Below are 23383 nucleotides of genomic sequence, written 5' to 3' on the forward strand. Positions count from 1 at the left end.
TTGAGTTTTTCTTTCTTTCTTTCTTTCTTTCTTACATCTCCTGATTCAATTTCTGTTTTTAAAAACGTGCACAGACCAAACCACGGTGACTGCTTCCTTCCTCTTTATATTAGCCTGTTTTGTATGTTAAGCTCATTTTCCAGATAGAGAAGGCTCATCCTTTGCCTTATCGTTGGGGGGGGGGCAGAGGTGCCCCTCCAAGCTCTTGATAGGTGAGTGAGGCAGATGTGGAAAGCCAGGTGCCTCAGAGCTCTGTTTAAAAGACACACCTGGAAGAGAGGAGGAGGAGGAGGAGGAGGAACGGGCTCTCCTTGCCCCAGGAAGAATCCTATCCCGTCTCTGGCAAGGTAGATTGACCGGCTGACTGATCTCGACGTTATGCACCTCCCTGGCTCCTCATAACTCAGGGTTCAGAAAATCTCAGGCAGCCACCAAGAAAAAAAGAAGCTCAAACATGGGGAAAAAAAGAGATGGCCGAGAAGCCGAGACAAAGAGCCCGGGGTTTCCCCTCCTGTGGGTTGCACCCAGTTCGCTCCCAGCTGCCTTTTCTCACTCTTGCAGAGCCCTCTGACTCTCCAGAGCAGCACCTGCGGGTTTTCACCTTTGCAGTTTCCACAGCCGTGCACCGGGCCACATTTGGTCTCACGTAGGATGTGTCACATCCTTGGGGCAGAAAATGCCTCACCTCTGCAAGGCAGCGCTCTGGAGGCGACCTTTTTAGGCTAAGCCGGAGGTTCAGCCCTGAGAAGGCAGCCTCTGAGTCCAGGGATTATGGAACAGAGGGTCCAAGGGAAAAAGAAATCACCCCTCAGTGGTGCATTTCCTTCCTTCCTTCCTTCCTTCCTTCCTTCCTTCCTTCCTTCCTTCCTTCCTTCCTTCCTTCCTTCCTTCCTTCCTTTTCTCTCTCTCTCTCTCTCTCCTGAAATTTCCTTTGGAAAGATGCAATTTGGGGGAAACAGACCCTGCTTTTCTCTGCGGTTTGGACTTCTGCTAGGTTGCAAATGGCCTCATAATGGCAATTCCTACAATGAAAAGTCTGTTACAATCCTTGGTAGCCAGAACCCAACGCACTGGAGAAGGGGAACAAACCAACCAAGGTGGCTGCCAATCAAGCCGATTCCTATCCGAGAAAGAAAGTTTTTCTTTTAAAAAATAAAAATTAAAAAAGGGAGGGAAGCCTACAGCGAAGCCTGTGTCGGAGGCGAAGGCTCCTCCCTGCCAGAAACAGCCAGCGGTGCTTCTCACCCGTGAATGCTGCTCTCTCTCGTAATTTCCCCTCTGAATCCCTGAGAAGCTCTGACGATGCGTACTGGGCATTTTTACACGCAGGGTAAAAAGGACATTCCCAAGAAAGGGCCGGTCGAGGCAGGGCATGAGGCCGGGCGTTCCCCTCTGCAGGTGAACTACATCGACCACGAATTCAAAGGACCCAGCAGGAAGAAAGGGAATCACCTGCCCTGCCAAAGGAAGATGGTCCATTTCTCTGTTGGGGGGGGGCATTCAATCTCTTCAATTGCTCCCCTCACCTGGATTTTGGCAATCGTAACACAGGTGATCAAAAGAAAACCTAGGAAGTTGAGAGTGTCTGCAAGGTTAGAAAAGAAAGACTCCAACTCGTTTCCTTCTTTTGTTCCTATCTCATGCCTTTCGTTTCTTGGGTTCCCCATTTTCTTTCCACTTCTCTCCTGGGCATCCCATAATGCTGCCCATCGAGAAGGAAGCCGTGTTCAGGAAGAAGCTCCGCTGGCAGCAGACGGGTTGGCTAAGTTGCAGGCGTCTGTTTCTTTACCCCCAGCCCTCCGACAATGCCAAAACCAGGAGAAGACTTCATTGTGCATAGATGACAGGACTGCTTACACGTGTGTAAGCCCAGCTGACCATAATGAGGCTTCAGAGTAGACAGGTATAGAACCGCACTGTCAGGGTAGAAAATTCCCAGTGCCGGGGACAATTACGCACGGTTTGACAGATGCCAAAGTAACATCTCAGTAAGTACCAGATGAATAGGTTCAACCAGCCAACAAGACTTCCCTCTGCACAGACTTCAACCAGATTGCCGGCCACAACATCACCGGGGATTTGACCCAGAGCCAAGAGTGTTCAAAGACCATAATCCCATGACCGAGTCCGGCCCATGCTGTGTTTCCTTATTACAGAGTATTTCCTTGCAGGCACTGGAATCCCCGTGTTGGGACTGAGTCATTGCATGGACGCCTTCCATGAAAATGTGGGCTTTAAGGTAGAGACCACGGCCCTCAGCTGGTATCAGATGATGACCCAAATCCCGGCAGGACGGGAGTTTTAGGCACTTTTCCTAGCCACAACAAACTCTATGCAAATCTAACCAAACAGCTGGGCATTTGTCCATGAGCTCATGGGCTCATCTCAGCCCCCCAGGTGAACCCCCAGGACAGAAAGTCTCCGATTACAGTTTGAAGGCCAACCCAGCTTGGTAGGAGTCTAGAGGCCCGGCTGACCTACCCCACTAAACCAGGATTGGTTTGGCTAGCTGTCACTGAGAAAAGTAGTAACTGCATTCTGGCTCAGGGCTGTGAGTGAAAGCAGTTGTAGATTCTCCTGCTTTTAAGCCAGGGTGGGAGATGGCCACGCTCTCTCCTGAACAAGATGGCAGCCCCCTCATTCTCAGCTAATGCGGAAAGAGCCCCCTGGTGTCTCATTCCACCCAGGGGTACCAGCCACTCTGACCTGGCTGTGAAAATGAGTGCCTGTTATCTTTGCCCAATAAAACGTGACCTCTGTTTAGGAGAAAGGTAAAGTTCAGTATTGATTGGCCCTCCAACAATCTCCTCATAATTACTATTATCTCCCTGGATTCATCTTGTGAAGAGGTCAGTGTTTTTGCAAAAATCCTGCAAACCAGGTTCTTCACTCGGCCACTTGAAATTTGGGCCAAAGGACTGACATGTATTTTTTCCCCCATGGGTGATTTTATTTATGTATTTATTTATTGGAGAGGGAGATTAAGAGAGTCATTAAATTTGATTTTACTTTAGCACTCGATCCTTAAGTAGATACAGTGTTGGAATCAGGGCAAGAAATGCTAAGGGCTGCTTGCTCACCCTTGAGTTAATTATGAGTAAACCCTGAGTTGTAAATGTACAAGGAGGCTTCCGTTCAACCTCCCTTCATTCTCTTAGGGCGGAGCAATGCGATCTTCTCACTCTCTGCTAAATCCACACCCTCCTTGTTATTTCAGTGCCCTAATGGTGTCATGTTGCAGTGCTGGGCACGGAGCAGATGTCAGCCTAGCCTAAGAGGGCCTTTCAGTAGTCCCCCCAAAAAAATCCAGGCCCGGATCTGCATGCCACGTAACACCACTCTTAATTTAGAACCCTGGCAGCATCACTCCAAAGATCTTCAAAACTAGGTTAATGATTGGCACCGAATGACCTACAAAAATGTGCCTCTTTGGGAGAAATCAGATGCAAACATCTCCAAATGTGAGTCATTTGGACTGTAGCATGACTTCCCTGCACGGGCTTATCTCACTGGGATTTATGGTGCGTCCCTATCCAAATCTCAAACAAGGTAACCACAATGCCTTTTCTTATCTAGCCCCTTCTCAATGGCCTTCCACCGGTCACTGAGGATGTTGTCATCTGGGATAATACCGACCGGGTTCTCTGTCAGACCAAACTGCTTTCCAAAGCTGCCCTGGGTGAGATGACTGTTTAGTTGCAGCTCCCAGAGATTAAATCTGCAATTTTCAGGGATGATGTGTTTATGAATCTACGTCCTCACACCCAACTCTCCCCTATTAATGGCCCGTCGATTCAACCCGCAGACCTAACTTGATATCTGACTTACCAAAATTCCAGTGGATAAATGCTGAAGATAAGGTGGAGATCTGTAGACCTTTGAGAAGATACGTCCAATTCCTCAGTCAACATACCAATGCCAAAGAAGAGGAGAAACAAATACGCAGAAAGATACTGTTCAGAAGGGATTTGCTAGCACCTTTTCAGGCTAATATGTTTCATCAAAAGGCAGCAGCTTTTGTGAGCTACAGCTGGTGCCTTTAATGAAACTTGTTAGTCTGAAAAGGGACTTTCAAATGCCTTCAGATTTTTGACTACCATCAATTAACAATTAATTCTTCTCCTATGCCATCTCCACAATCAGTATTTATGTGATGCCATAAGCCAAGAATCTGGCAATGGAGCCTCTTTCAGAAGTTTTGGTCTATAACTTTCACCATCCGGTTGGGGACCATCAAAACTCCAAAACCCTTTTCCTGCTCCCTTGCAAGTTTTCCAAAGGCTGGGCTGAAGTAAGACAAGGTGATGAGGATGGCTCTACCAAAGAAAGGACAGCAAAGTAATATTCATCTTCTCCACCATCACCACCATGTACTTCCTACAGTACCTCTGCTTAAAGAGAAAGAATGGCTGCCAGAATTCATTGCCGGGCGTGGGTCCATTTTAAAAAGCTGCGGTTCACCTTCTGCAGAACTGCTGCATTGTTTGAGGGGCACCAGATCCCTCCTCCCCACATCTCCAAGGAAGGACTTTGCTTGGTTGACTTGAGCCTTCCAAGTGACTGTAGCCCAACTGGGTGCAGGTTTTACTTTCTAGGTGAGGCAATCCTTCCCTCTGTATTTGGGTTTCCAAGCTGGGCCCACCCTTTATCTCAGCCGTCTCAACGGCTGGGAAAAAAGCCCCTCAAACCTGCCTCCAGCCCAATTGTCCTGGGTGCCAGCAGTCCAGCTGAGGGGCAAACCTCGCTCCTCCCAGGCACCGGTGCCTCTTCCAACTGACTGGGGAAGCCTGGAATGATGCTGGGGAGGGAGGGGCGGGCAGGGTGGCAAACCAGAAGGACATCAAAGCAAGAATGAAATGGAGGAGAAACTCTTAGATCTTCCATTTAGGTCTAGCCATTGTTGCACCCTGGCAAGGGGTTTTATGGCCTGTTGGAAGCCAGGCAGCCTCCTGAAGCCTCACGACAGCCAGGCAGCCAGCCGTGTTCAGAGAAGGAGGCAACGCACAGTGGAGAAGGGAGGGAGGGAAATCAATAACGGCTGCACCTTTTCCTGGCCCGAGCATGGCTCAGCCAACAAGAAGGTGGTGGCAGCCACTTTTCTGATATGTACTTTTAACCAAGAGAAAGTGCTCCGTCGCTCCAGAAGCGAGTGTCATAAACAAGCAGGCACATGGCAAACATATTGATTTCCTCAACCTTATCGCCGCACAGCAACCTCTGTTCGGTTACCAAGATCCTTTAATATGTAATTTACTGCCAGAGGAGAGAAGGAGGAGGAGGAGGGTGTCTAACGTATTTACTGTAGAAACGGATGGGCAAAAGCTTTGCTCCCCCTTCATCCCTGCCCAGCGGCCCACGGCAGACCAGCAAAAAAGGAGGAGGCCGCAATTTGTTCCGTTTTGACACTGTCGGGGTTGTGGATGTCCACACTGAGACCACGAGGTGTGGAATCCTGCAGACTGGCTGAGCAAAAAAGGCAAAAGGCCTCTATGTCCCACAGGACACAGTTTGTGGAGAAGACACGCACACACACACCCCACAAACCGGGTTGGCTCCCAAGTGTCGCTCAGAGGTGCGATTCGTTCAGTCTTTCCAGGTTGGGAGGAAATGCAGCAGCCCGATTTCTAAATCTGCACTGGGACGGGAAAGGGATTGTAGTTTCAGTCTTCAAATGTTGGATGGAAATGACTCAGTTGCCAAAGAACATGATTTCAGTCTAGGCTGTTGGTATTTCACCCTCAAAGACGAAAAAAGGGCAGGAAAGCTGGGGGGGAGGGGGAGACAGCACGAGTTGGTGGTTGAGTTCACACGCCACATTAAACCACATAATGGAACTTGGCTGACGATGACTTCGTATGTTGTGTGTGGTTTGTGCCCACCCATGTTTCCAACTCGGCATCATGCACCAAGCAAGGCAACTGCGGTGAATGCAGTAAACCATGCTCAAGGGTGATTTAGTGGCCAGGTTCTCATCCTAGAGACGGTCAGTGGGTGGATGCAATATATGCACTTTTAATAAATAAGAATAATATGGCCCCGGAACTGAGTGTTGCTGGAGAAACTGGCAGGGGAATCAGAGGAGGGCCCGTTGGCCAGGGGGAGAAGTTCAGCACATGCATGCGCACACACACACACACACACACACACACACACACACACCAGCCTGTCAGCAAACGCTGGTCCTTCTTTCCTGGTTTCCAGGAAGTCCCACTTGGGGTGCTGCCTTTGATCTGAATGATGAGGACGGTGACAATCAGGCACACATGCAGGCGCCAAGGAAGCTCTCCAGCCGTTCATCAGGTGCAGCTCGGCCTGGCCTTCCACGTCCGCCAGGCAGAGGAGGGCAAGGAAAACTATAGCAACTCCTGGAAGCCTTCCTCCAGAGGGAAAGAGTTGAGCAGAGTTCAACCTCACAAGCCTGCAGTAATAAATGATTTGTAGCGTATGGTAAATCTTTCTGAACGGTTTAATGGGGAAATGAACGTTTTAACCAAAGAAGCCCTTTGTGAGGCCAAGGTGTTAGGAGGCTCGGCCACATTCAGCGTCCAAGCACTTCTTCTGGGGCTGACAAAATGCGTGGATGGAACAGAATAATGGTCCTTCAAGCACTGGACTTCCAAATCTCAGAGACTATTTATTTTGCCCATAAAGCATGTGCTTAATAGAAGTTATGGCTTTTATGGTGGCCTTACAAACAAAGCTAAGTCAGCTTCGTGAAAGGAAAGAGGTTATGACTGATGCATTTTCAGGCTTCGGGGGCCACCAATAATTCTAACCCGCCACGGAGATTTGTCATCATCTAGGAAAGCAGCCTTTTTTCCCAAAGGCTCCTTCAGGCTGGGCTCCATTTCATAAAAAATCCAGAGTGAGCTGCCTCTGATCTGGAAAGTGAGGATTCATCAGCAAAAAGGCTCCTGAGGATGTGCAAAGTGCCAGTTGGAAACCTTGAGGAATGGCCCAATTGGAGCCCCAGGGTCAGCTGTTCAGAAAGTGGCTCCCCATAGCTGCAGGAAGGGCTGGGCCCCGGGATGGGAGGATTCTGAAATATCCGAGCATATTCTTCCAGTGCTGAAAGGCGGGAGGAGTTTACATTTTGTAGCCTAAAATGTGATGCGATGTCCCCTGTCGTAAATCCTTTTTTATATCGCATCTTAAGTAGATCTTCTGGAATTTACAAGATAAATACTGGTAATTTGATTCTTATCTCCTTTAAATCCAATTCTAAGCCAATTCCATGTAAGGGACCCTAATTATAGCCTAGGGAGAGAGTTGTGGGGGGGAGGGAAGGTAACCTATCAGCGCTAACCGTTTGCAACACTTAAAAGGGTGCAGAGTGCTGAAAAGTTAAATGGATTTCAAAGCTGCTCTGGTAGGGCTGTAATTTGTTAGCGGAGCATTATTTGCTGTGCCGGCTTCCATCAGAGATCACAAGGGTGCTGGGGGTAATCTGATCAAGACTGCTCAGAAAATGCGCTCGGCTGCCAAAGTGGACCTGCTCCGGCAGCAACGTTCCAGCGACCCACTCCCTGAGCACCCCTGGCCTTCCTGCAGAAGCTTCACGTCTGATCCAGAAAGAAGACCCTCTCGCTCATCACCCTTTCCAAACAGAGGAATTGAATCTACAAGCAGCAAGAATGGATCCCAGCTCCTTTCCTCAAGAGCAGTCTGTCTTCATGCCCTGCTCTTGAGAGGCTGGACTACATGACCTCCAGGATCCCAAGCTGGAAGTCCTGCAGGTTTATCCAGTGGTGCTTCATATAGGTCTTCCTTAACCTATGATCGTGATGGAGCCTGCCCATCGTGGTCGTCTGCCACGGTGGTCGTAAAGAGAGGATCTCCTGCCCAGTCACAGCACGTGGCCACCTTCCCACTAGGAAGCAAAGTGAGCTACGTGACCAGCCTGGCTCACTGTGGACAGGCAAGCTGCCTCCTGCTAACATTTGGGGGGGTGCTCATAACACACCCCAACTTCCAGAGACTTGGACCAGCCGCCTTAAAAGAGTTGCCTCCTTCTGCCTCTGCAAAGCACCAACTTGGCCTGCATAATATTATTAGGGTTTTAATGGCATCGCATTACAAGTGAACCCAAATTGTAGAGAAGAAGTGGAAAGACCCCATTTGCATGACAAAAGGAGGCACCAAAATAGCAGGCAGGGCTTGTATACATAGCTCCTGCCCGCATCTGCTCCACACACAAGACTGTCGCCTCTTCCAAGCAAGGTGCTGGTTGAATGGGCCGTGGAAAGGCTTGGCTTCTTTAGGAACGACCTTGGGAAGTTGGGGTGTTTTCAAAATCCTCTTGCTGCAAGTGAAGGGCCTCGGTTGGCCTGGAGGTCCAATGAGTTGGATGTTATTGGCAAGAACAGCCGTGGTTACCAGGTTGACCTGGAGTGGCCAACATAGACAGGTGAAAACTCTGTTGATGGATGACAAAACGAAAGGCACTAGGGGAAAATCAGGTTTTTGACTGCACAAAAGTCACGAGTGAAAAGCAGGCGTCAGTGGCACAATGGCAGCAGCCCTCTTGGGCCACCCTCTGGACCCCCTTGAGCTGCAACGTCAGAGTCTGCCGGGGCAGAGCGAAAGGCGCCTTTCCTCACTGCAGACCACGTGGACTCTGCTTCTCCTGAGGAGGTCCCCATTTCGAATGGCAGGAGAAGATGGGACTAGCCCTGGGCGTTGAGTAAAGGCAGAGAGGCAGGAGGCAATATTGAAACAAGCTTCAGACTATGGGAAAAAGGGGTGTGTGTGTGTGTGTGTGTGTGTGTGTTTCTCATTCCACCGTCCATTCTCTTGGCCAAGCCAGCTGAGATTCAGAGAGAGTCCTTCTGGGTCTCCGGCCACCTCTGCTTCGGTCCTTGGCCTCCCTTCCCACCAGCCTTTGGGCTCTGCCCTCTCCAGACCCGGGGAAGCCTGACTGAACAGACACAGAAGCTTTTCATGGTGGTCCCGGGGAGCCCCACTGCCCTGAAAGGGAGAACTGTAAATAAATATGCCCAGCCCGCCCAGCCCATTGTGGCTCACCCTTGACCTCTGGACCCCTCTACTGTAAGCCCCCCCCGGGCTCCAGACAAAAGGCCAGCCTTCCAGATGCCTCTGGGGGGAAGTGGCTCTGCTCCCAGGGTGACCAGCGGGTGGGGGGCAGGGAAGTGGGGGTCCTGAGGGACAGAAGGGGGGAAGAAGGCAAGCGGTCAGGGTATCTCCTTCACACGAGGAGTTCAGACAAAAAATCTGACAGTAAAGGACAGCCTAATCAAGAAACCACCAATTGAGACAGGGCAAGCCACTATCTAAACGAGAGAGCGAACCCCACTCCCTCCTGGGGCTGATGATGTTCCCTAGTTGGGTCATGAAATGTCCGCAAGAAAACTTTCAAGCTCAGAAAGCACCAAGCACCCCACATATATTTCCTTCTCTGTGCACGTGTGGACTCGGCCTTGATGATAGTCTTCCCCAGAGAGCCCACAGAGAAGAGGGCGGGATGGCTGAAGGATCCCGTCCAAGGGAAAATCGCCCATCCAGACGTTCTGTCATCGGAAAGGGAAGAGCTTCTCCTCCAGGAATGAATCAGTTTCCTCTTGACTCCTCCCGGGAGCAGGAATCAATACCCGTCTCTTCCTCCCATGAAGGGGTTTGGGGGGATTGGGACACACACACCCCTGAGAGGGCCAAGAAAGAGGACTCATGAAAAGCAAACTAAACCCTTTTTGTTCTTGATAGTGCTGGATGCTTTTTTTAAAAAAAAGAAAAGAAAAAAATGCCCCCAGGTTTCTCTCGAAGCCTCCCTCTCTTGAACCCCGGATGCATTTCCTGCACTGGGGAGGCTGCTGTGCCTGCGCCAGCCCTGTCCCTGCCCGTCTCCCCGTGATCGCCAGGGGAGGCTGCTGTGGCTTTTCCCCCTCTAAATAATGCATCGGCCAGCCCTAATTAATGCGAGCAAGGGGATGATATACCTTTCTGCCCTGCTTTAAGTTACATCTGGTAGAAGAGCCGCCTCTGGCTAAAGGGCCAGATAAGCTCAAAATCAATGCCGGCAAGGGCTTCGAATTCTTTAAATCAGGAGACCCCTTTGCAAACCCTCCCTGGAGCCACCGGGAAAGATACAGCCGGAGCCGCTAATAGATCAGCCCCCTTCACTACGGGGAAATCTCTGCTTACCAGCCTCACTGCCAGCCCCAAAGGGCTTCACCCCCTTCCTGCCAGACAGGAGGAGCTGCTGTGAAATGCTGTGGTGTTGGGGGGGGGGCTGGGGAGGAGGGCCAGGGGGAGTTGGGGGTCTCTCCAAGCAAGATGCCAGCAGCCCTTCCTGGGTGAGGCCAGTTGCAGCACCGGAGAAGATCAGCGAGGCAGGAGCAGGACCAGCGCAGACATTCAAGGTCCCCCAAAGCCTCCTGGCCGAACCCGCCGGAAGTGATCACCAGGCTGATTGCAACTCCATCTTTATTGGGGGAGCATTTGATTTTCTGCCAATTTCTGGCTGTCCCTTCACTTATTATTCCCAGGGTGGATAAAAAGCCAAGGGGTTTCCCACACACCGCCTTCTCCTAGTCATTTCAGTCCCTTCCCTAACCAGCTTTTCCATGAAGCACAAACCAAGTTTACACAACCCCTTTTAATGCATGTAACGCAAACCTCTCCACACCCTGGAGGATTGTGCACATGTGCAGGGCTCCGTCAATGATTAAGCTCCACTGGGGGTCTTGTGATTTTAAAACAGCAGTCATTAAATCTTTCTAGGCATCTGGCGCCATGGCAAAATCTGACCCAAATCTCACGCCTCTGCCCAATTTGCACCATCTCACCCCTTGTGATCTTGCAAAATTTGGAGCTGTTCTTTAACATGGCATTTTTACTGAACTGGGCAATCCGTGACTGCCATTTGGGGGTGGGTGTCCTAGATGCCTGGAAACTTAATAAGTGTTCCATAACTTTTTCCCTCAGAAAAGCTACTTGTCCGGGATTGAATAAGGTCTCCTGCCTTGAGCAGGGCGTTGGACTGGAAGACCTCCCAGGATCCTTCTAGCCCTAGGAATCTATGATTCTAATCAGCAATTGGGTGCCTGTACACTTTCCCCCCTCCAATTCTCCTAGCTTGCTCTCTCTGTCCATCTCTTTCTTCCTCTTTCAGTGTTTCTCATCCTTGGCAATTTGAAGATGTGTGGACAACTCCCAGAATTCCCCAATCAGCATGCTGGGGAATTATTGACATCTGCACATCTTCAAGTTGCCAAGGACGAGAAACACCGCTCTGAAGCTATGCATTAAATGCCTTCCACTTGGCGCACGTGTTGCTGTTTTGTCGCCAAGGTGTAAGGACCGGGTGGAGGGAGAACTGGCCCACACATCAACAGAGGTTGGGAAGTGGGTTAGCGCCTCTGAAATAACCCGAGCAACGACCCAGCCTCCGACACCCCCCTTTCTTCCTCCTCTCTCCTACGCAATGGCAGCTTGTGCGCCTCGCAAAGAGTGTGGTGCAACCACAGGACTCTTCAGCCATCGACAGATGAAGTTTTGGCACCTCCAGATGAAGGCCAAATATGCACACAGCAGTTAACGTAGCCCAGATCGGAACACTTTCCATTTTTAAAAAATAAAAATCAAGATAGGCTCATCCGTTCAGTTAGCGCTTCCCTCTTTTGGTGTGTGAAGCAGCGAAGCCTTTGTCTGTGGCGAGGGGGATGCGGCCAGTGTGGTTTGCAGAGTTCAATCGTTGATCACGGGAGACCAAGCGGTGCCTCTTCCTTCAGCCCCATTCGGAGGGGCCCTGGCAGCCCCCCCAGCCTTCAAGCCACAGCCAGTCTACCTCCCGGGCCGTTCCAAGGAGGAAGGCCGTTCATGCGCTTCCCTTGGCAAAAATGATGGTGCTTTACGGGCTTGGTTCCCACAACAACACAAACCTCTGATTTTAGAAGCACCAGAAGGCCCACTCCTATCTCCTCCTCTTCGCCCCTCTAGGAAAAGTGGGTCTTCTGCCCTTCCTACAAGCGGCACCCAGTGTCAGAACTTGGTCCACGCAATCTTTAGTCTTGGAATGTATTTAGCCAGTCTTATTCCAGATATGGTCTGCCAGAGAAACCCTCTGATACAGCTTAAACATCCCACTAGCTTTTTTTAATCCACGTGATATGGGGGTGGGGTGGGGTGGCTAAAGAATAGGAATAAACCTATTTTTTGGCTGTACTGTTTTTGTTTATTTTTATTTTTTTTAAATAGAACAATTCCTAGAGGTTTTAGATTACTAAATATGTATACATTCACACTCTCTCTCTCTCTCTCTCTCTCTCTCTCTCTCTCTCTGTGTGTGTGTGTGTGTGTGTGTGTGTGTGTGTACATGGGTGGGTGGGTGAGTGCAATTGTATTCTGAGGTCTCCAAGTAAAAAGTACATGTGAGTCTCAGCCGTAGAGTGCAAATTGACATAGAGAAGCATCTCCTAAAACTCCTTCATTGAGCGTTTTTTTGCCAAAAAAGCAAAGGGCAACCAGGAAGTGGGCTCTCCTATACACGACGCGTCCATTTTTTGCGACTCTGCAGTTCGTCTGCTCTTCCACAGAAGGAAGAGAAAAGTCCGCGCCTGTTGAAATGACTTCTGTTTCCCCAAGGCTTGCTCCCCTGACACCTGTCATCTCTTCAACTCAGCAGAAACTGTCTTTTTTTTAAAGGCGCTTTTCGGTTGCCCTTCAAAATAGTTACAAGAAAGGTGAATCATATCACTGCCTTTACATTCTTCTATTATTTACTATAAATCAGTGTCAGAATGGGAAGGATGGAAATACAGCTGCTCAGACTAAGAATGAACCAGATGATGAGCTGTAATTTTATTAGGTAAAACCCGCAACTCTGACTTGAGCCACAGACAAAGATCTGTAACCACCACATTCCTCATTTCTCTTCGGTGGAAAAAGGACCCAAAGTTAGTGACTGGCCACCAACCGTGGCCAGCAATTAAAGTTGCCCACTTTGCACTTAAGAGAGGTTTTGTATTTCTGAATATTTCCACTACTTCAAATGACAACTTTCCTAGACATCATCTTGGGAACATCAGCATAGGCTAAAGATACAAAATTCATCCACACATCTGCATAAATGAGCTGATCATTAAAAATATCCAGCTTGGCTGGCATTAAAACAGGCAAAGCAGAAACAGCAGAGTCTTCTATACAATCTTGTAGGGTCTTTACAAAAGGAAGAATGAGTTGTCCTAGTGAAGGCAACCTTTGTGTCCTTGGGCTGTTCATGGTAACTGAGCAACTGGACCAACATTTAAAAGTCTCTTTCAGCTCTGTAAGTCCTGGAGGACATCACAGTTTTTATTTTTAAATAGCAATACAAAGAAAATAAACCGCTAAGCAAAATCAGTGAGCTCAGAAATGATCAAGAAGCAGAAAAACCAGTGTCCAACCATCACCATGCCAGCAACACCGGTACTCCCATGGAACACTCCACTGGGGTGGCTGGTAAGTTTCTAGAAGGTGAAGAACTGGGACTGACAGTTTTTCTGTGGTATAGTCTTGTTTCAGTTGCACGTTTTCAGTTATATTTAGCATCTCTTTTAATGAAAAAGCCAAGTTCAAGTTGCTTGAGAGGAAAAGCACCTCCGTAGACCTCACAGAAATGTAAACTACAATCTAGCCAGGATAATATTAAATGGGAATCTCCATGTGTTCCATACAGAATATTCCAGATTATCAAAACATCCATGAGTAGAGGGGGTTGAAAGCATGGAGCAGCCTTTCGGAGCTAGGTGTCCTCCAGACCTTTGAGGTCACAACTACCAGTATTTGCAGCCCGTCAGAAGTCTGACACCTCTGCTCCCAAGTCATGATTGGATAAATGTAGGACACCCAAGTCCTGTTAAAGATGGAGATCCATGGATCTGGTCTCCATCCCACAGGCTGGTTTACAGCTTGGTGGAATTCTTGAGAAGCTTTGCTTCCGTTGGTGGAGAAATGTGGATCTGCACAACCATAGAGGTCCTTCCTCAGTTTTTCTGGCCATCTTCCACGTTCCTCATAAAATTCTTCTCTCCCCCCTTACACCCTGGTACAAAATTGTCTGTGCCTCCTTCGTGATGAAAGCAGCAAACAACAAAAGAACGGACTTTGCATTGTTTCTTGTTTGCTTCCTGGGACAATAAACTTTTCGAGCAGATACCCCAGAGTTCTTGAAATAGTTGGCTAAGTTCTGCAAACACTGGACAGAAAAACCACAGCTCACAATTTGAACAGCTTGGGGATTGGAGTCTTGCAGGACAGATCACGGGAGTCGATTGTGGGGCTGGGGGGTGGGAGGAATGAGCGGATTCCACTTATCTAACCCAGTCCGAGTTGTACAAACACAAGTGCACACTTACACTAACACACACTTTATTTCAGAAAGCTCAGCCGCCAAATATGCTAGTACACCAACATGACCCACAAGAAAGGACTGCATGTATGCCCCACACCAGTGTCTTCCAACTTTGGTAATTTTAAAATGTCTAGACTTCCACTCCCAGAATTCCCCAGCCACGTACTGCATTTACAGAAAGAAATATGCAGAGTTTCAGGACTCCTGTTGAGTTACAGTATCATCTGTATGCAAAACTAATTTACTTTTTTTAGCATGATTTAATACGGTGAACCCAGGCACAGCAAAATAGAGATAGAGATATGCACATCAGTATATCTACCATCTTTGGTTTAGCATAATAAACTACAAATGACTCAGAAATTGATTTCATGCAAATTCCAGAAAGCATTAACTTGCTTTGAATTTCGGCACAGAGTTATCCAATTCCAAATATACCGATGCCAGTCTGATGCAACGTTTTTTTTAAAAGAAAAATATGCAGCGAAGTGTTCTTGAGAATTATGTATGAGTACATACAAGAAGTGAGCACCCACCACGTCCAAGAGTCAGACATAACTCCTCAGGGAAATCGTTACCCTTTTTACATACAAGACACAAATACGCATGCACACACACTTTACACAAGTATGTGGTAAGCATTCGTTTTATTGCTGGTGGCCCATTCCACCAGCCATGCCTAGATCTTCCCTTCCATCTGAAATCATCTCCAACTTAATTGCTTTTGTATATTAGAAAAAAAAAACCAGAAGTTTAAGCAAAGTTCAACAGACCACAATGCTAACAGAAGCGAGACAGAGCTGGATTAAATGCCAAGTCGCTTGTACCAACGCTGTCCAGGAAGGGTACCATCTTCTCTACACCACTGGCTACGGACCCTCCCTCCCTCCCTCCCCCTCTCCTTTTTATGCCCAAGATGCTATAAAACATCCTTGGAAAAATAAAGCGCTTTTAACCCTATAGGTTAAATCCCAACTGGGGGGCTTAAGCATCTCCGTTCCGCTTGTGCCTCTCTGCCCCTAAACGAAAGGGGCAGCTTTATCTGGGGAGGGAGCTGTGTTGCCTTTTTTCCCTCTCACACAAGCCCAAATGCTCCCCCCCCAAAAAGAATAACCCATCCTGGGTCATGGTGGGGGCTTTGTCCACTAGGGGGAGCAGCTCTGAGCATCACCAAAGGGGGCTGGGGGGGCGCAGAGTCTCTCTCCACCCTTGCAAGCAAGGTGCTTTTGAGGATCCTGAAAATACAGGTAGTCCTGAACTTACAACGGTTCACTTAATGACCATTCAAAGTTACAATGGCACTGAAAAAAGTGACTTATGACCTTTCCTCACACTTACGTCCGTTGCAGCCTCCCCCACTGTCACACGATTAAAATTCAGACACTAGGCAACTGACTCATATTTATGACGGTCGCAGGGTCCCGGGGTCACGTGATCCCCTTTTGCGGTCTTCTGACAAGCAAAGTCAAATGGGGCAAAGTTCACTTAACCACCGTCGTGCTTGGCAACAAAAATTTTGGGCTCAATTGTGGTCATAAATCGAGGACTGCCTGTAAACGCAGACATAGGAAGCACCCCTTTTGACCCAACAGCATCAGAAACCGACAGCCTAGATTTGGGGGTGTTGGGGGTCAAGCCTTCCTTTCCACCCCAAACTCCCTCGGCCCTTGCAGCGTCTCCTGACGGCAGAGCAGGCGCCACCCAGCAGGCCAGCAGCTCCTGGCCGCCTCTCCTTGTTTCTGAAGACTTCAAGCCCTTGCTGCCCCCGGGGTCTTCGGGGGCCCAGATTCCCTCCTGCCCCCACTCGCCAGAGCCAGCATCCCAAGCCGTCTGGACCTCCCCCGTCCGGTACCCAGGAGCATCACTGCAAGGAGAGCAGAAAAGCTGCCCTCTTCTCCACTCCCAAGGCTCGCAGGCTGCCATTTTAAATTTCCCAGAATGCCCCCAAGGCAAGGCCAGCAGAGGGCCATCTGCTTCGGGGAGGTTGTGACCCCTTAACCGGGCACCTTCTGAAAGCCAGGCAAGGGCAAAGGAGCTTTCTCCTCCGAAAGTCAGGCCAGGAGAAGGGGGGGCGACCCCCGTGACACAAGCCAGGTCTGGCCAGTATGAATAGAACGAGCTAATTTACACAGGAAGTAAGCACTTACCAGACCCTTCATCCCCACACACAAAAATATCGGCCCTATCTGGAAACAATTACAGCCGGTTAACTTGATCGGCCTGCCGCTAGAATTAGCTGCCAACAGAAATATTTTTTTTCACCTCCTCGGCATCAGGCAGCGCGCGGCCCCCGAGTTTGACTGATGGGACATATGCAGTAATTACTCATTTTTAGAAGTCGTTCCTTGAAAACCATCAGGGTGGGTAAAACAGTTGCTAATTATGAATGAAGAGGAGCCCCTCGCGAGGGAAGCAAATCAGAACCGTTCGGGCGGGCCGCTGGGATAAGGAAACTATGAATCTGCTCCACGTTTGAAAAGACTAGGCAATTACTCAGATGTGGCGTTTGGTGTCATTGTGACACTCACAATTATTTGTGGCATCTTTGGGTAAGTGAGGGGAGGGGGCTTCCTTTTCCATGATGCTTTAGCGGTCTTTGTTTCTTCTCCTAGCGGTGCAACCCAAGGCTGCAGCATTCAGCTGCAAAAGAAAGTTGCATCCCAGATTTAAGAGAGAGAGAGAATCATCCATTTTAGTTGCGGTTAATTCAACTTTGCAAAAGAGGGTGAGAACTGACAGCCGTTGAAATTAAATGGCCAATAACGAGGCTGTGGCTCACTGCTCATTTCATCCTTCAAATATTTCTTCCTTCCCTCAAAAATAGTCAAGCCAGTGTGAATTGGCTGGGTGGATGTTCCACAAAGTCCCTCTCTATCTGTCTCTCTCTCTGTGTGTCATTTTAAGACAGAAATTAAATGACAGAAATCCTGTCATTTTTAAGACAGAAATTAATTAATTAGAATCAGTGTGTTGCCTCTTGATGCAAAGGATTTGTCGTTGGATGGAATACAGCCGGGAAATTCAAATTTGTGACATCGGAATCCTTTGCAAAAAGCCCGGTGAGGTTTTCCCAGACACTCAGACCCAGCTTTGTGGACATCCAGAGCTCTGCAGTGATCAACAAGCTATTAACCAGGTTTATTAACCATCCATCAGGCAGAAGCCGCAGCTGCTGCTCAGCCATCATCATTTTTGCACTGAGCCAAGAAAGGAAGAGATTTTCTCTGGCGGAGGCCCTTCGGTCTCCCCCAATAATTGTCCAGGTCTGGAGGTCAGTTAATCCTGGGGGCCCCTCTGCTCTTGTGCTCAAAGGAGCCCCGAGCGGCAGCCGAGGTCATTTCCCCACTGCTTCTCCAGCCATGCCAAAAGGTCCGGCTTTGTGTCCCTTCAGTGAGGTTGCCACGAAGTTGTCAATCACCATTGAACCAGGGGCTTTGTTTGGGAGGGGGGAGGCAGTTACACTTTTAAGGAAGGCCCCCCCCAAGCTTGCAGGAGTCTGACGATGCAGTTGCAGAAAGTATAAGCTTCCCTTTTGGACCTGGAGTAATTCATCATCACCACAATCCAGATTATTATTATTTTTAAAAAAACAGGGTTCTCTCTATTGAGAAGCGTGCCCAGCAGAGCTTCCCAAAGCAATGCGTTGAGTTTTAACCTCTCCAGAGGGCCGGAGAAGGTCCGGAAGGCGCCTTCGTGTGCCTGGCTACACTTCTGTTCCCCAAGTTGCTCCGGCATCCAGTGGCCAATCCAGGACCAGTTGAAATGGAATAGGGTTTCCTGCCTGAGCAGGTGGTTGGACTAGAAGACCTTCAAGGTCCCCTCCAACTTTTCTGTTGTTCTGATTTGTGGGACCACCTCTCCCTGATTATATCTACTCACCCCGCTAGACTCAGCAGGAAAGGTGATCCTATTGGTCAAAATTGCCATCTTGTGGCACCCAGGAAGCAGGGCTTTTCTGTTGCAACGCCTGCTCTCTGGCGGTCTGCGCCCTCCGCCCCAGAGATTCAGCTGGCCCAGAACTGCTGCCGTGGATGCCTTCCCAGGCAAAGGAGTTGCAGTGTTAGGGAAAGTCCACGATGTGGTTGTTACTTATCTAGCTGGTCTGACACCTCAGCTGTTGTTTATGCTGCATATTATCTTTGATTCTTGTAGTGTTTACATGTTGTAAAGCCACCTTGGGTCGCTACTGAAAAAGGCACACTATATCAATCAATCAGTCAGTCAGTCAGTCATGCATCCATCCATCCATCCCTGACTTCCAAAGCACTATTTCAGAGTCACCACCACCAAAGGGAGGAACTGCCGAAGTAACTCAATATCTCCTCCCTGCTCAAGGTCTCTTGGAAGGACAAGGGGACCCCAGGCCCCCCTTCCCCACCACCAGCCTGCATTCCATGGATGGAAACAGTTAACTCCCAAAGTTCAAGGCCACGCACACGGCTCCCCCCCCAGGAGAAACAGCTCCCCCAGCTTCCTTCTGGGGAGGGCTCCTTCCAGGCTGCCAGCTCCCCACCAGGGCAGCCCTTGTTTCTGGAGTCCTCTCGGCCACAAGGCAAAGAAGAAGCCCGTCCATGGCCGGACCAGGCTGGCCCACAAAGCCCCTTGCCAGGTGGGCGGCTGCAGGAGCAGCCACCGCACTGCATCCCATTAGCCGGCTGCAATGCCAGGTGCCACTAATAAGGTCCATCAGCCAGAAAGGAGAGAGCACCAAGCCAGCCCCACACATTCTGGAAGTTATCACTGTCAAACATTTGGGGGGGGGGAGCCAGAGGTGTGGAGAAGCCAAAGGCAATCCATCGCAGAGCGGTTAGTGCAACACAGGAGAGGAAAACACACGTGAAGCCATTGTCTTCTCCAAGATCCAAAGCCGGAGGTGATCACAGCATCTGGCCAACATGCTGGAGATCCAGTCGTTACCATCTTGGCCACCAACTTGATTTTTTGATCACACACTGAGCACACACACACACATACGAGCCTGAACCAAAGCCCCAGGCGGGGGACGAGCCCCCCCCCCAAATTCCATGCATCACCTGGTATTAAAAGCATAATTCCTTTTGAAAAAAAAACGAATGATGCTTTCATTTATTTCACTGAGTTTAAAAGCATCTGTGCTATTCCCTTCCCCAAACTGACAACTAAAACCTGCAATCAAGGCAAACATTAAATTAAATCTGAACTTCTCTGAATCTTGTTGGAAACTTTCTATTTACAGAAGTTGACGGTTCGGTGCTCACTGTCTGTTCCGTGAGTCAGAACCCCCATTTGGAAGAGAGAAACAGGTGGTGGCAAAGTTGTAAGTCTCAAATAAGAAGAAATTTTGGTCAAGAGGTTCACCCAAATTCAGGAGCCTTCAAAGACCTTTGGGAAGCCGGAATGAGAAACAACAGAGGAATCGCAGTCATCAACTCTGAATTTCTTCTGTCTGAATATCTTCTGTTACACACATTTTGCCCAGAAATATTTTGTCACCATTTTCTGCCAGGCAGAATTTAGCAAAAAAGCACCTTTCAAAAGAATAACAGAAATTCAGTTAACGCTGACATTCATTTGTGATTCTAAAGTAATGTCACGAATGAAGCCAGCATATAATATTAGAAAGTCCAGTGCAGATTTGGCTAAAATTCCTCAAATTACCCCACATTTTAAATTAAGGTTTACACAGTTCTGAACATTAGTTAGCTTTTGATATGAGAATTATCATTTTGTATTAATAAATGATGGAAAAACAATAACATAGGTAAGGTAAGGGGGATTCTTCAAATTTCTCAGTAAGTGTGATAAAATATTGTACATCAAACATTCTTTAGTATGTGTTAACCTTTTCAGACCAATAAGAATGAAATCTGTCCATAGTCAAAGCTCTAAATTTACTCTCATTTTCCCAGCGTCCCACTGCCCTTTGGAAATCATGATTGTTAACGAAACCTCTTTAGTTTTCTGATCTGTGCCTTAAAAATTGTTTAACCAAAATGACCTCCAAGGAAGGGGGAGTTAACAGAAAATCAAGAAACCACAGGCACTGGTATCGATGTGTCACGTCTCATAAAAATTCAGGTTGCAATAAATATCAGGGAGACCAAAATTGTCAGCACCTTCAACTGAAATTTTCCAGATTCAATGGCCTGATTTAAATGACAAGCAAAGTTTAACTAAATCTGGGGCATATCGTGGAAGGAAACATTTAATCGGTGGTAATGGATTGCTGAAATGTTAGTTCCACTACTGGGAAGAGAGTGCCAGATCACTCAAGTTCACACCTAATTTAAAGACGTTCACAAGCGCCCAGCTCTGGTTTCATTGTCCTAAGCAAAAGTCACGCACAGGAGTTGCAGCTAACTCCAGTTCATGAGAATTATTAGTCTTCTCATTGTCTTCCTCTGAAACAGACCCCTAATTAACTTCTCCTGGATTATGCTGTTCATTTTGAAATCATATACATTTAATAATAAATAATAAAATAAATAAATCACATCATTTAAAAAGAATGACGCTATCTGAATCTTCCTTTTTCGCCCTACATTTTCCTCTCCCCTGGAAAAAAACCGAACTAGCCAGACTGTGTTAAGAGCATCATAAATAAATAATTCCTCCCGCTACAGGTGTTGCTTCAGTTACATCTAAAAGAACATGACGCTTTAAAAAAAGCAGCTTTTTTTAGAAGAAAAACCAACCAGCCCTTCTATTTCCTTTTTTAAAAGCACCTTTTTAAGACTGAAAAATCTGCCACCTTACTCATCAATTCAGCCGTTCACGTGGAACCAAGCAACCATTTGACGGGATTAAGGAAATTCAAACCTCGGAGTGAAGCCGGCAGGGACAGAAGAAACAACCAAGGTTATCGACCAGCTCTGGCAATTCCAGAATGGCTCAGTATTTAAAATCCCCAACCGTGACACTTCCCAGCTGGGCAAGGCTTGATGCCAGAGCACCCCAGAAGGAAGGCACGCGCCTGATCCTTGAACAAAAGGGTAGCAAGGGGCGGCGGGGGGGGAGAGAAATCCCCTTGGACCATCGGATCCTGGCATGACCTGGCCTTCAAAAGCCTGGCGTGAGTTTACAGAAGAATGTTTCTTCCTAACTTCCATGATATTTGAGATCCGGCTTCTTCCTCTTTGTTTTCTTGGAGACAGAGACCCCAGCCATTTCCAGAGTCCAGGTGAGGAACAGACATTGGGACCCCCGCCCAACATTACGGATTGGCACAGAGAAGACAAACCAGGTTGTGAGGTGGGTTTCAGATCCCTCTGTCCCTCGCAGCGTATCCAGGAAAGCCCCCTCCAACTTGCTCCTCTCTTCCCATTATCCTCAAATCTTTAGGAGGCTCAGCACTCCCAGGGGAACATCGCCCCTTGCTCGGTGGGTTTCAGCTCAGGGACAGGAACTGGCCCCTGGCTACAGAGGACGGGCAATAGAACCAAGGTTAGCAGGGTCGAGGAGCTGAAAAGCCAACCCTGAATGCCGGCAAAGCCATTTTTGTGGGAGGGGGAATCAATCCTTCCTGGGTGGCCCAATGGCCAAAGGGTTGACCTCAATGAGCAAAGCGCCTGGGACAGATGCCAGAGGCAGCCCAACTGCCCGTACGGTGTGGCCCTGCTCAGAAGAGGGGATTTGCTGTTCCACCCTAGAGTAGAGTTCCTGTTCCTAAAAGTGACCAAGCCCAAAGCAGCCTGCTCCTCACCGGCCTTGCCAGTGTACATTATGTACATTTGGACTACAGTAATTAAACTTGTCGGCTCATTAAAACATCTCTGAGCATCTTCTGCATTGTGGCTCAAATCCTATTAGCAGGCTGCCTTCTAATATGTTTACACAGTGTTAGAGGCACAAGAAATATGTTTCACTCTGCACCTCAGCTACAAATGTTTGCCCAAGACGAAGGCACGGGGCTGCTGGGCACAATTTTTGTTTTTCTGCATGACAAGTAAGGCCAGGTGCAGACAAGGAGCCCTGCCAAGCCTTTTCTACCTTCCAGACCCTCGCAGACAGACTGAGGAGGGGGGGGTCCTAATTGGGGCTGAGCAAAAAGAACCACCCCAAAGGATCAACTGCCTGCTCAGGAAATGGAGAAGCCCAGAAATGAAGCACAAATCGGCATTCATGAAAATGAGAATAAGTGAGTTAAGGCCCCCCAAGAAACGGACAGACCCACAATATTTTTCAAGAAAGCGCTGCCTTTATAGGAACAGCTGCCTGTCAAAATGGATTCTCCCCTTCCGTGCATTTGATATGATTTTTTAACAATAGGGACCTCTTAAGCAGCCGAGTTCAAATGAAAGCAATGCTCAAAACTACAACTGAGTGAAGACAGATTTTCACATATTAACCTCCCTTCAGAGATCAATTTGTTTCTAATGTGCTGCTCCACTTAAAGCCACTGCTGGAGGTTGACGACCCAAAAGGACATTTTAAACTTTTTTAAAGGGAATCTACCACCAAGAAGAGCATTAAACTACTTCAGAGGAGCAACATCTACACATTCTAGCACTGTGCTTGGTTTTTAGTTACCGCAGACATATTACAAAGATTTACATGGGACCTTTGCAGAAATTCTAACAATATTTAAAACAGATCAATAAATAAAAACAAACTTTGGCAATCACCTTAAACTGATCCAGTGCCCAAAACAGAAATTTCTGCATAAACCTAAAAATGCATGTTGGGGTCAAAATTTGTCATTCAGAAGGCCGAGCCTAAGCTGGCCTAAGCGAAAATAAGTACTAGCAAGCAACTCAGCCCAGCAAACAGTTAAATCCTGCTTTGCATTAATAAACTGGAGCAGCTTCTACAAGAATAAAGCTGAGTTTAAGGGGGCAAATTAAACTGAGAAAAGCATGGCCATCCAGGTGCCACTGACCACAACTCCCATCACCCACTGCTGGCCTTGGATGCGGGGGGGGGGGGGAAGCATTTCACAGCATGCAAAGGGCCAAACGTTTCTCCTTGGACCGCAGCCTCCCAATTTCATCTAAGCAGCACAGAAGAATCTCTTTTCTTTCTTGGAGCACACACTTGTGTGGCTTCCAGAGTTTCTGC

At 48.3% G+C, this 23383-nt stretch overlaps 1 protein-coding gene across 3 annotated transcripts in view; it reads right to left on the minus strand.

Annotated features, from left to right (window-relative positions):
• The window catches only part of ZBTB16 (zinc finger and BTB domain containing 16), a 116232-nt gene that overhangs the window by 88964 nt on the left and 3885 nt on the right, over positions 1-23383 (minus strand). The gene's annotated exons all lie outside the window — the stretch shown is intronic.

The sequence above is a fragment of the Vipera ursinii genome (genome assembly GCF_947247035.1).
Source record: "Vipera ursinii genome assembly, chromosome: 8".
NCBI lineage: Eukaryota > Metazoa > Chordata > Lepidosauria > Squamata > Viperidae > Vipera > Vipera ursinii.